Below are 12,384 nucleotides of genomic sequence, written 5' to 3'. Positions count from 1 at the left end.
TTAGCTGACAGGAGTGGCACCTGGTGTGGTCTTCTGCTGCTGTAGCCCATCTGCTTCAAGGCTGGACGTGTTGTTGGTTCAGAGATGGTCTTCTGCAGACCTTGGATGGAACCAGTGGTTATTTGAGTTACTGTTGCCTTTCTATCATCTTGAACCAGTCTGGCCATTCTCCTCTGACCTCTGACCTCTGGCATCAACGAGGCTTTTTCACCCAGAGAACTGCTGCTCACTGGATATTTTCTCTTTTTAAGACCATCCTCTGTAAACCCTAGAGATGGTTGTGTGTGAAAATCCCAGTAGATCAGCAGTTTCTGACAGATCAGCCCGTCTGGCACCAACAACCATGCCATGTTCAAAGTCATTTAAATCACCTTTCTTCCTCATTCTGATGCTCAGTTTTAACTTCAGCAGGTCGTCTTGACCACGTCTACATGTCTAAATGCATTGAGTTGCTACCATGTGATTGGCTGAATATTTGTGTTAACAGATAAATGGCTGTAACAACAGGTGTACCTAATAAAGTATTGCTAATTGCTTGTCAGTTGTACGAAAATATCTTTTTTGATTGGTCTCACAAAATACAATATTCACTTCAAGTGGATACAGAAATATACAGCAGATATATAAATGACCACAAACACAAAACATTCAGTGTCACAACCAACTTTTCAAAACTGAAAATTGAATCCCCATTTTTTCTCAGATACAAAGCAGCAAAGTCTGTTCATTTCAACTTTATTTTATGTTGATAAATCTCTTAATATTTATCAGTAACCCCACTGATAATCCTATTTTTCAAGGACAGAATGTATTTCCATTGATCTTATATAATTTTCATGTGTGTAACATTGTTTGGACAAAACAAGCATTGTGAAGATGTTACTTTGGTTTCTGGGTAATTGTTGTAAACTTTTACTGTGACATTTCTTACCACATTTCTTACCACTTCTGAATTTTTACAAACCATGCAGACAGTTGATTCATCAAGACAGCAAGCAGTCAGTAGTTGCAGTAATAGTGACAACTAGCTCCACCTTAAGCAGCTACAACGGTACAATGCTGGTTACACATTACTGAATGAGTAATAATGATCTCATGATGTACTATAAAACAATAACTCACAGGGGCCATTTTTGTACAAACATTTCAGTGTTGTAACATAACAAAGTAATAATACTTTGTTGGTGTTAAGCATCAGATTTCAGTGATATATAATATCCTGCAAGATGACAATAAACCAGAAGAACTGACGGAAAAAATAAGATGGCAAGAAGAACTCGACTTAGCACCATCCAGTATTGAATGGGAAAATATAAGTCTATCATCGCGAGAGACAACAGCATCTCAGTTCTGGTGAGAATATGCATGGAAATTCCAGATGAGATATTTTGTAACACCTGTTCAACAGGTTCAAAATGTTTCAGAAATTGGCCGAAAAATTAGTCAAGAGTTCATTCTGTTAGAAAAATGCCAGAGTGGATGGTTGGATTTGAAGATAAATAGCCTTCCTTAGAATATTGAGGATAACTGCTCTGAAACTCTGAACTAAAACTGGCTTTAGAAACGAAGCCCGAGTGCAGAGAACTGGAGGGGCCTGGTGGAACAAGTAAAAGAAAAGAAAAGGAGCAGTTAACATATAAAATCAGAGGAAATCTGAAAATGGGACGCACATTGTGGTGTCAATTTTATTTTGTAGTTACTCATTTCATCATGATCCTGGGTTTTGGTTTCATATCCTGTTATCTTATGGACTATGTTTTGGACTTTTCTGTTTTCGTTCCTTGTTTCATTCTATTCAATCATGTTTAATCTGCTTCCTGTCTTATTTTGTAGGTTCTCTCCTCATGTGTCATGTCAGGTTTTACTTCCTGCCTTTGTGTGTTTTCCCGCCTGTTTTCTGTCACACCTGTCTCGTCAACTCTTGCCTGTTCCCTGAGTCTTCCCTTCACACCTGTTCTGTGTTTAGCCTTGTCTGCTCCACCCTCGTTGTCAGCCAATCCCTGTTTCCCTCCTTTTGCCCATGTCTTCCTCCTCCAGCTGTGTCTCGTCCTGGTGATTCGTTTTTTCTGTATATATACCTGTCTGTTTCCCTTCGTCCACATTGTCTGTGTTACTCCTGCGTTCATCCGGCATCCCTTCCTGTTCATCGTGTTTTCCCAGGTTGCTTTTTAGTTTGTTTTTTTTTGTTCTGTTTTCTTTGGACTTTGAGTTGCCTCCCAGTTCTGGATGTTTTTAACCAGCTTCATTAAAGCTCGCTTCAACCTGTCTGTTCATCTGCATTTGGGCCCTTCTTTCCCCAAACTGAAACTGTAACACATTTATCAAAAGCATGTTTTCCAAGCAAATTGTTGACGTCATCATTTCGACGATTTGTTGATGAATTATGAGTCATTCATGAATTTAATTGTGATGTTCAATGAACTACCCTCGGTTTTGTGGGGGTGAATAATATGAACTTAGAAGTATACACGGATTAAATTGTATGGACTTGGGGGAGCAGGGGTTTGGTATCTTTTTGGGGAGTATCTGTCCTTTACTTGAGTTTATATATACGTCTGTCAACTTTCACTTTTACTCCGTCGACATTACATTTCCTAAATACAAGGTATGCTTTTACTTCAACACATTTACTCTGAGCATCTTACTCACTACAAAATAGGGAAGGAATGAGGAAGGAAGGGACGGATGAATGGAGGGGTGGGAGGGAAGAGAAACTGGATTTTGTTCTTTAAATCCTTTAAGACCAAAAAGCAAACAGCATTTACTTGTTTTTTCACTCTAAGACTTTTACTAATATTCTAACAGGTGACATTTTCTGGTGAGATGTACAGATCTGCTGTACTTTTATTCAGGTGTGGCTTTCAGGTACCTCTTTCTCTGAAGATACATTTACTTTTGATACTAAATGCTGCGCTGTGGCTGCCTCCTGCCTCTAAACACCCCAAAATGGGTGAAAATCTGACAATGGGTTTCCCTGCAGGCATCAATGAATTTTAATGTGATTTCCAAAGTTACCGTCGATCCTTAAAATTGTTTTGGATCAAAAGTGGCCCGCTGAAGGTTGAATAATATTGAACTGGAATAAAGCCACAGAGGCTGGTTGATGCCAGAGAAAACACACAGAACATTAGGGATAAGATAAAGAGAGTGGGGCTTTATTTAATCAGCCTTGTATTTTCCCATTACTCTGCTGACGTTCATTTTTCACTTTTACCAATCAGTGTAAATCTCACACTACATGACTGCAAGACAGTAAATGGCGGTACACAATGTTGTGACTGTGTTTGCTCAGGGTAATTGCTTTTTTATTAAAGGAAACAAATTAATGTAGTAATTAATGGTCCATAGTATTTGGCTTTCTATCTAATTTCAGATGTAAATAGTGTAAACATCCAGAGAGGGAAGAAAATGCAGTCAAGCTGAGGACTCAGACAGTATTAAGGCATTTGATTAATGAGACTTAATGCTTTTGAAAGAATGCACATTCAAAATATCAAATCAAATAAGCATCTCAAATAAGCTGCATACAAAATCACAGAAAACAGTGAACATTGTATTCTTTATTTATGTCCTGCAATTCAGCTGTGTTTCTTTACATTTCTTCATTTATTTTCTCTCTCAAGAATTTTGATTTAATTATAAATTACTGAATTCATCTTCTCCCTCTGTGTGACCGGCTGACCAATGTTGCACAGGTAAATAAGGTATCGCTGTTGTTATTTGCACTGGGTTAAAGGCAGATGCTGTTGCCAGAGTCTGCCTCTAGGTTGCAGTGTTGAATTATGATTTCAAGTTCACCTTTTGAAGTCCGCTCCTTCTTTTGAACATTATTCCATTGCAGATTATTCAAGTGTTCATCCACCTGGAAAACACTCATTCTGCAAACTGATGATCCAGTCACTGATAGGCTGTGTTATCAACACTCAAAACAAGTAAATTACACTTTTGTCTCAATAGATGGCCTCAAAGCCGTAAAGCACCTTCAAAATGAGGATTGTGGCAGATAATCATTAAAGATGACACTCTGAATGACAAGAGGACGTTTTAAACCGCCACTATGAGGGATTTTAGTAACGCCTTTTATGTTTTTGATTTGGCCCAGAAGTTAATTTGAGTGGACTGCATCTTTAATTGACTTGACTAGCGCTTTGTCGCTTGAAAAGATCACAGGGAGCTGGGCTCCCCAGACACACATTTAGTCTAATCCTTGACTCAAAAGCATCCTCAGTGGCTGTCTGTCAATGAGAGGGAACATTCCCTGTGGTTCTAACAGGGAAACTGAAGGTGTGAGAGACGACAGACCAGGAGGCAAACATCAGGCACATGTGAGCAGTTTTCTAAGATGCAAGTTTCTTCCAGTAGCTACCAGTCCAGGAGACCATGTGACTGATGTGCTCGGATCCTGGTCACCTGATTGATTAACTGTGAATTAACCACTTTAATTGTTAATTGCCTCTGGGCCCTGTGGTTATATAGATCCAGTGTGGATAGTGAAGATTATTGTTATTGGGTGAATTTGTTAATCAGCCTTTTAATTTGCCACAGGACGTGAACAAAAGCACATTTGTTATTCACATTTACCCTAATGGTCTGTTTCCGTCTTTAACAGCACAAAAAAACTGTTCAACACTGCTGTATTAGCTTGACACTCCATGAGTTTCCTCATTTTAAGAAAACTGCTTATAGTATGTTTCAGTAGTCCCATCTGGGGTCTCCGAGACCTTGCCTGTAAAATGGTTAAATTACATTAATCTTCATATTGCTCTACTGTAGCCTATATCTTTGCTTTTTGTTGACAGTATGTTCTACACAGCATTGTGCTTCTGAGTCCTGACTATAGTAGGTCTATTTGGATTTCTGTTAAGAGGTCCGATAGAGAGTTAGACCTCCATCAGGTACATATCGTTGTCTCTGACATATTATTTGGCAAACAAAACTAAAATATATGTTTGTTCATGTTCATGTTCAGACATATAGAGACTTAAACGTGTCCTGATTTAATGTGAAAACAATACTTTACATTTCTATATTTTGTCTCCTGCAAAGTGAAGCGTTACTATTTAAATTTTTTCTATCTATTGGGTTTAAATAAGGTCAGAAAAAAGTTTATTTTAAAAACAGGTTAAAAAATGCTGCTTTCCATTACTATTATTATTTTTACACATACAGCAATGGGGTCTGACGGAAGTAAAGCCAATGTCAGCAAAGCACAAGGGTTAAATGTCAAACCAGTGGCACCTCCAAGGATGGGCGAGGAGGGGCCATGGCCCCACTAATACAAATGCTGCACCCCCAACTGGCCCCTCTGGCGAACATAATTGGAGGCTTACACTGTTGTCTTTAAGAGGCTGTGGCATGCTCATTTTTTAAGTGCAAAGGTAGTGGTGTCTCTTGAAACCAGACAACCTAAGACATTCATTCGTACTAACCATATTGGCATAGCTTGTTGCAAGGGAAGCCAAATAATGCTGCAAAATTAGGCAAGTTTTAGGGAGGGAACAACTGGCGGAGACATTTTGAGAGGGGTCCTCAAGATATCTGCATGAATATAGGTTCTATGGGGACCCACGAGTCTCCCTTAAACCTGAGAAGGAAAGTTTCCAGTGAATATTTTGTTTCACCATTGATGCACTCCTTCAAATTAAAGCTGTGTATTTAAGGAAAAAGGCAACCAGCCTATTTGAAGAACAATGGCTGCCTAACACATGTATTTACAGATGCATGACACATTGAAATAGGATTGTGGTCGATCTCAAAGTCTGAACTTTACTGGTATGCATGCACATCAGATGATATAAGAAGCCAAAGTATATCAGTATGTGATTTCTTAACTCTTTATATTGACATAGTTTTCATTAGCTTTTGCCAAATGCAGTCAGAAGAACGGCGAAAGCATCTTTTCCTCTGAGAAAATGCACAAGTGCATATTCTTGTTGTTACTGACTCTGTTTCTGCAATGACTTCAATTATTGCTGTGTTTACTCTACTAACATTAGAGTTAGCGCTTGTTGCTTCAGGAGCCGCCATTACTGTTCTGCGAGCTGCAGCCTGTGTTTTACGCCATCAACTACAGCACAGTGCCTGACTGGCTGCTTGTGTTGTCAGCTACAGTGTGGCTCCCTGATTGGCCCTGATTTTAATTTCTGGAAAGTGTTTGTGGCAGCACCGAGTCCAGACTGAGAATGTTGTTCCTGAAATTTAGTTATGGCTTTTGATTTTGGCGCGCCACCCCAAGGTTTTCAGTGGCCTCATCTGGCTGCCGCAATCAAAAAATTTTGTATGAAATGGAGTCTCACAGGTGAAAAGGCAACTGTAATTTGGTTTAACGCTGGTTTGTGAATTCTCACATAAAGATTTTCACCAGCAGTGCAAAATTTATCAGGTAGCATTTGGCAAAACATGCAGAGTTGTGAGATTCCATATGACTTACTGAAGTGCATTATCTTGGCCTTCACATTTTAGTTTCAGACTCTGGGAGTAGTTCTTGTCGTCTGACTGCAGTGCTGCTGAGGAGGCAAAAAGGTGAGACTGCATCTCTCCACACATATACCTCTCTGTCTGCTCCAAGGACAGATGGCCAGACACACATCTCATCCCAGCCAGAAGAAGGAAAGAGAGGAATTCAATCACACACTACAGATCCCCCCCCCAACACCCCCAACCCCATTTCCCAATACCCCACCACCACCCCCACTCCTCCCCCACTCCCTCTTTATCATTTTCTCTCATTCTTTTTTCATCTTTTTAAGTCGCTTCATTTCAGATGCATTCATACATTTCCAATATCTTTATGTATGAGTCTGTCTCCCTCCCTCCCTCCTCCTCCTCATCTCCTCTTGCCCCTTCCCCCCCCCCTATTCTCTCCTTCCTTCTCTCTTTCTCTTCCTCCCATCCTCACCTCTTTCCATACCTCCCTCCATCTTTCTTCCTCCCTTCTTCCCTATCGCACTCCCTCCTTCCCTCCCTCCATCCCATTACTGTAATCCATCACTCTTCCATCAGCCACCATGCAAACAGGCCTCCTGGTTACCATAGCAACCACCTCCGGCCCGGCAGTGCGCAGCCCCTCTCTGATTGGCTGGCAGGGCCTAGGCAGTCTCAGTCTGTCTGGGAGATGTGGTAATTGGCTGGGAAGTCATACACACACATGCACAGACACACACAGACACAGACACAGACACACACACACACACACACACACACACACATAGTACAGTATTCACACATTGACATACAGTATACACATCCTTGCACATGCACACAAACACACACATAAACACACTTGTGCTTACTCTGGGCCTAAATAAATATACATACATATATTCTATTGGGTATTGAATGGAAAACACACACATACACTTACACACACACACATACGCACACACTGCATATAAACATCCTCAGAGATATGAAAGGGAGACTGGGGTCAGAGTAATGAAGCTCATAAGAAGATGGGGGCTCTAGGCTGTGTGTGCACGTGCATACTGTACAGTACGTGCGTGTGTGAAAGTGCATGTTTGTGTGCACGCATGTCTAAGTGTGTGTGGCACACACTGGCGTTTGTGTGTGGGTTTCTGTATGCACAGGATGGCGGGGGTTGGGGGTGTAGTGCAGGATTTTGGATAAGGTTGGAGCTCTGCCAAAGGATGGATGGAGGAATTGGTTTTTGCGAAGTATATTGTTAAAAATACCTATATTCCCCCAAGGAACCAAGTGTGCACTAGTTTTCGGTTTTCTGGCTTCTGGAAGGAAGCAGGGAAGGGAAAAAAATGGAATTGTTGATCAGCTTGACTTCACCCTGCTGCTGTTGCTCAGCCAGGTCTGGCCAACACAGCAGCTATGATGAATGTCTCTTCTCCAGGAATACATCACAAATAGCAAAACTGTACCTGCCCTGAATAGCAAAGTGTATTCTCTTCTGCAGTGTTGTTTGGAAACAATCGCGGACAATGGGGCTCTTTTGTCCCCCATTTCCAGTTTTTCAGGCCAGCTAGAAACAAAACAATACCGTCCCTTAATCTTTTGACAATTCAAAGCCAATTTGTTCCTTTTTCAAACAAATGAAAAGGTTAGAATATTTCTGGAGTGCGCTGCAAAAAAGGAAAAAATGAGGGGTTCTGTTGAATGTGTTTAAGCCACAAAGTGTGTTTAAATTGGAAATGATAATTAGTCATTCGGGTTTGAAAGCTGACTTTGAACACTCTGCTTTGAAAGATTGTTATCGGTACAGTGAAAAGAGGAAGAAATGGTTGGTGTTGGCCTCAGCTCTCAGCCCACAAGTATAACTGCATGTGAGGAAAGAATAGTGTGGGCTAGAAAGTCCTCCCTACCTGAAAAGAAAGGACTAGTAGGCTGCTCTAGTTGGCAACAATACAGACAACCAGACGAGCAGACAGACAGGCTGACTACTGCCCAAAAACACACAAATATTCAGTGATTTACACCACAGCAACTAGAGCAAATAAATGCACACACACAAACACACAAACACGCACACGCAATGACAACACAAAGGTAGAGGTCATTTTTCAATCTCATCTTTTTAATGGAAAAAAATGAGCTGAGGGAAGAGAGAAAAAACTGGGTAAATTGAGAAAGTCGGATGAATTCACAGAGAATGACTGACAGCAGTGATGACAGCAATGCGGTCACAGTCCACATTTCAAAGCATTCCCAGGTACCAGACAGAGAAAGAGAGAGAAAGAGGAGGGGGGGGGGGGGAGTCGGGGGAGGAAAAGAGGGGGAGGGAGCGGGGGTTAAAAAATGTCCAAGAAGATTTCATCTTCCTCTCAAGGTAAAAAATACAAATTAAAAACTCATCTTTATCCAGTGTTGTTTACAACTGACAATCACGTTGAAAAAATGTAAAGATTAAAAATAAAAAGTGCACCCGCACTCACACACATACATACTTACAATTAGTTTCTTATTTTTGGGAAATGAAAAAAAAAAAGTGCAAGCAAGATCACAGAACGACAATTTACAAGAGAGGCCTAGCGTGGCCCAAAGTCTCCACCCTCTTGCCGAGCCACCCCGACAGCCTAAAACGTGGGGAGATGGGGGTAATGGCGTCAACTTGAGGCCTGAAGGTTCCTGGTTTTCAGGTTTGTTTGACCCCCGAACCCCCATCGTCACCACCACCTTGGTTTGTCCATTTGTACAAAGAAAGGCTCAAGCTTCATTAAATAATCACACCAATACCCACCCTTCCAAAACCCCAACATGGCTTCCCCACCCTCCCCAGATAGTACAATCAAAATTTGTTTGACTCCACCATTCTTCTCCTATTAAGTGCCAGGAAAGCTCCCAATGTAAAGGCTTTTCAGTCACCGTAGACATCATCATCACCACCGCCCATCCGCCACACAGACATCTCGATTATCGATCATCCTCAGAATCCATTTCTAAATATTTTCACTCAAACACACTTCAAACCTAGTCGTTAGCTCTGATTGGTTAATGGAAATAAACACTTTTTGATTGGATACTACTGGTTTTGTTGGCATATAACACTGATTTAACACACCATATAAATGAAACACCTCACTTCGTTATCTAAGTGCCTTGTGTGAAGTGTGTACGCTCAAGTACACTGTCGCTGTCATCTGTACTCAGCAATACAATCCTGTAGCAGTGCTGTGCCATGCAAGTGGTTCCACTGAGAAGAAAACGTCTGCAGAATAACAATAATTCACTATTTTGGTTCAGTTTGCTTTTCTCTGACCTTCCAGTAATCATAAGTGGTTATACACACACACACACACACACACACACACTCATATACAGACACACACATATACACTCAGAGGCATAAACAGACTTGGGGAGCAAATGCAGCCACGCTGTGCAAAATGTGAAAAGACACAAAACCAACCAAGGAACAAACAGGAAATGAACATAAGTTAAAGGTTATTTCTCATCATCGTTTGAAAAAAAGCAATACTGACATTATCAAAATATGAAATCAGAAACATTTCAGGTGTCATTCATGCATCAGTGGAGTCACATTGAATCAAGGGGTAGCACAGTATTTGCACCTAATGTCGTTCTTTATCAGATGGCGAACACAATTACAGCTCAGCTTCATTCTCACAAGCCGTCTGATCTTGCGAGTTCCCATTTAGAGACATGATGCAGCATTAAAATGAGATGGTCATTCAAACCAAAACTGAATTTGACCTGTTTTCAGGCTTTGATATGTACACAAGAATATGAAATACTGTATGAAATGGCAAGTTGTTGCCCTTGATTCAATCCTCTATTTACAGCTATTGTCTCCAAGCTTAAAGCTCACACATCATTGGATAGATGCCTTCTCTATACTATCATAACAATGCAGAAATGTTGAAAACATCCTCCTAAATCAGCACTTGCACTTCAGCTAGCTATCTTGTAGTGTGCCTATTACAGTTGCCTTAAGAGGTCCAGCTAAACTGGTTGAGGAAAACATAATGGGCCTTTGGGTTCAAAGAAAAAAGAGATTTTTCCTCAGTGCAAGCTCACAAATACACATGCTGACTGGCTGACTTGATTAGTCCCATTATGACCAACTCAGCCTTAACATTTCAGCCTGGTCTTCAAGCGCTGATTACAGGACTCTTACGTGCAGAGCAGACTGGCAGATAACAATTTTTTTTAAACAACATCATTTTACAAGTTTGACTTTCACAAAACCTCATGTTTTGCAGGACACAAAGGAGAAACAAACCAACTTGCTTTTTATTTGGTGGGAAACGCAGCACGCAAGCTACATCATGCTAATTCAACTTGCCATGTGATTTTGACTTTAACACCAATGACTTCACTTACACTTTAGCCTTTTGGTACCTTCGTCAAGCCCAAAGATCAAAAATGATGTTGCTTATTAAAGCTACAGCTTCTGTATTTTGGCTTGAGCGTGCACATGTTAGACAGTGTCAAACAGAAGCAGTGTATTTAGCCATTTTTTGGGGATACTACAACAGTTTGGATCTAAATATTCAGTGGAGAAGTGGATTAGGTTACTGGAGTGGTTTAGTGTTTGTTAAAACCCGCCGCTCAAGGCAAAAAATGTTGAGCATTTGATCCTAAAAGGCCATGTTTTGGGTGGAGTGCTGCTTTAAGCTAGTAACAAAGAGCTTAGCCTCTCTTCTAACATGAAATCAATGACCCTGGACACAGTCAGTGTGTTGTGGTGATATTTACCCAGGATTTGTTGTCCTAAATGTTATGCAGTAAAATTAGTCAGTTGCGAACAAGGGGTGAAAGATGCATAAAATTGCCATGCATAGCTATAAATGAAAATTCGAAGTTAATGGTTTTAAAAGGAATTGCATTTGGCAAGAAGATCATGACTTTCCATGTTTAGGATTTCTGAAGTTAAGGGATAGTTTGACACTTTGGGAAACCAGCGTATTTGCTATATTGCCAAGAGTCATGAGAAGATTAATACCACTGTTATATCTTTCTGCTGAATATGAAGCAGGAGACATTTAGCATGGCTTAGCATTTAGATTGGAAGTGGGGAAAACAGTTAGCCAGGCTCTGACCAAAGGTAACAAAATCCACCTACCAGCACTTCTAATGTTGGTATCTCATTTGTTTAATCTGTGCAGAGACCAAAGAGTAAAAGCAACGACTATTGCTGAAAACACACCGGCATTGCTGCAGCGTGCTACTACATTTATTGAAAGATCTGTACTTCCTCCAGCTTAAAATCATGTGTGGACAGCACCTAACTAAATTTGATTTCTCATCTCCAGAGCTGTGACTTGCCAGGAAATATCTTTTTGGCCGTTGTCTTTATAATGACGAGATTGTGGGTTGTTTAGCTTGGGACATTCGTCACACACGAGACAGCAACAGCTACAGAGTTCTCTTTGCATCAAAGGTGAGGAGAGGAGTCGAGGTGCCACAGGAGCAGAGAAAAAGAGCTGCTATGGGAGCTGGTGTGTACAAGCAGAGAGTGAGTGAGGGAAAAATGCATTTAATTCCAGGGGCGGTCAGGCTGGAAATAAGACAGTGGAGCGCTAACGTGCCGCTGCGAGTGTGGGGTTGTACAGTGAAAATAATATTCTAATATAAATCTAAATAATATTAATATTATTTAATAGTATTTTTTGGCGCGTAGCATTTGCCACTAGTGTGTTTTGGCCTTTAGGCTTACAATTATCATGGATGTATTAAGAGACACGGATACAGTGTTGTAGGTGGGATCCTGTTCATTCCTACTAATGTTGCTCAGTAGTGCATGAAGCCAAAAAGCTCTATCTCCACAGTATGAAATTAGCCACATGATCGGCGCAGCTTCTGCATCGCAGGGCCCATAGAGCAAGCACACTAGAGACTTCTGCTAGCCAAGCTGGTTACTTCTGGATTATTGGTCTGCTAACTTGAAAGGGGATA

This window comes from Epinephelus moara, chromosome 2, assembly GCF_006386435.1.
Source record: "Epinephelus moara isolate mb chromosome 2, YSFRI_EMoa_1.0, whole genome shotgun sequence".
NCBI classification, from domain to species: domain Eukaryota; kingdom Metazoa; phylum Chordata; class Actinopteri; order Perciformes; family Serranidae; genus Epinephelus; species Epinephelus moara.
Note: the sequence above shows the minus strand (reverse complement) of the source record.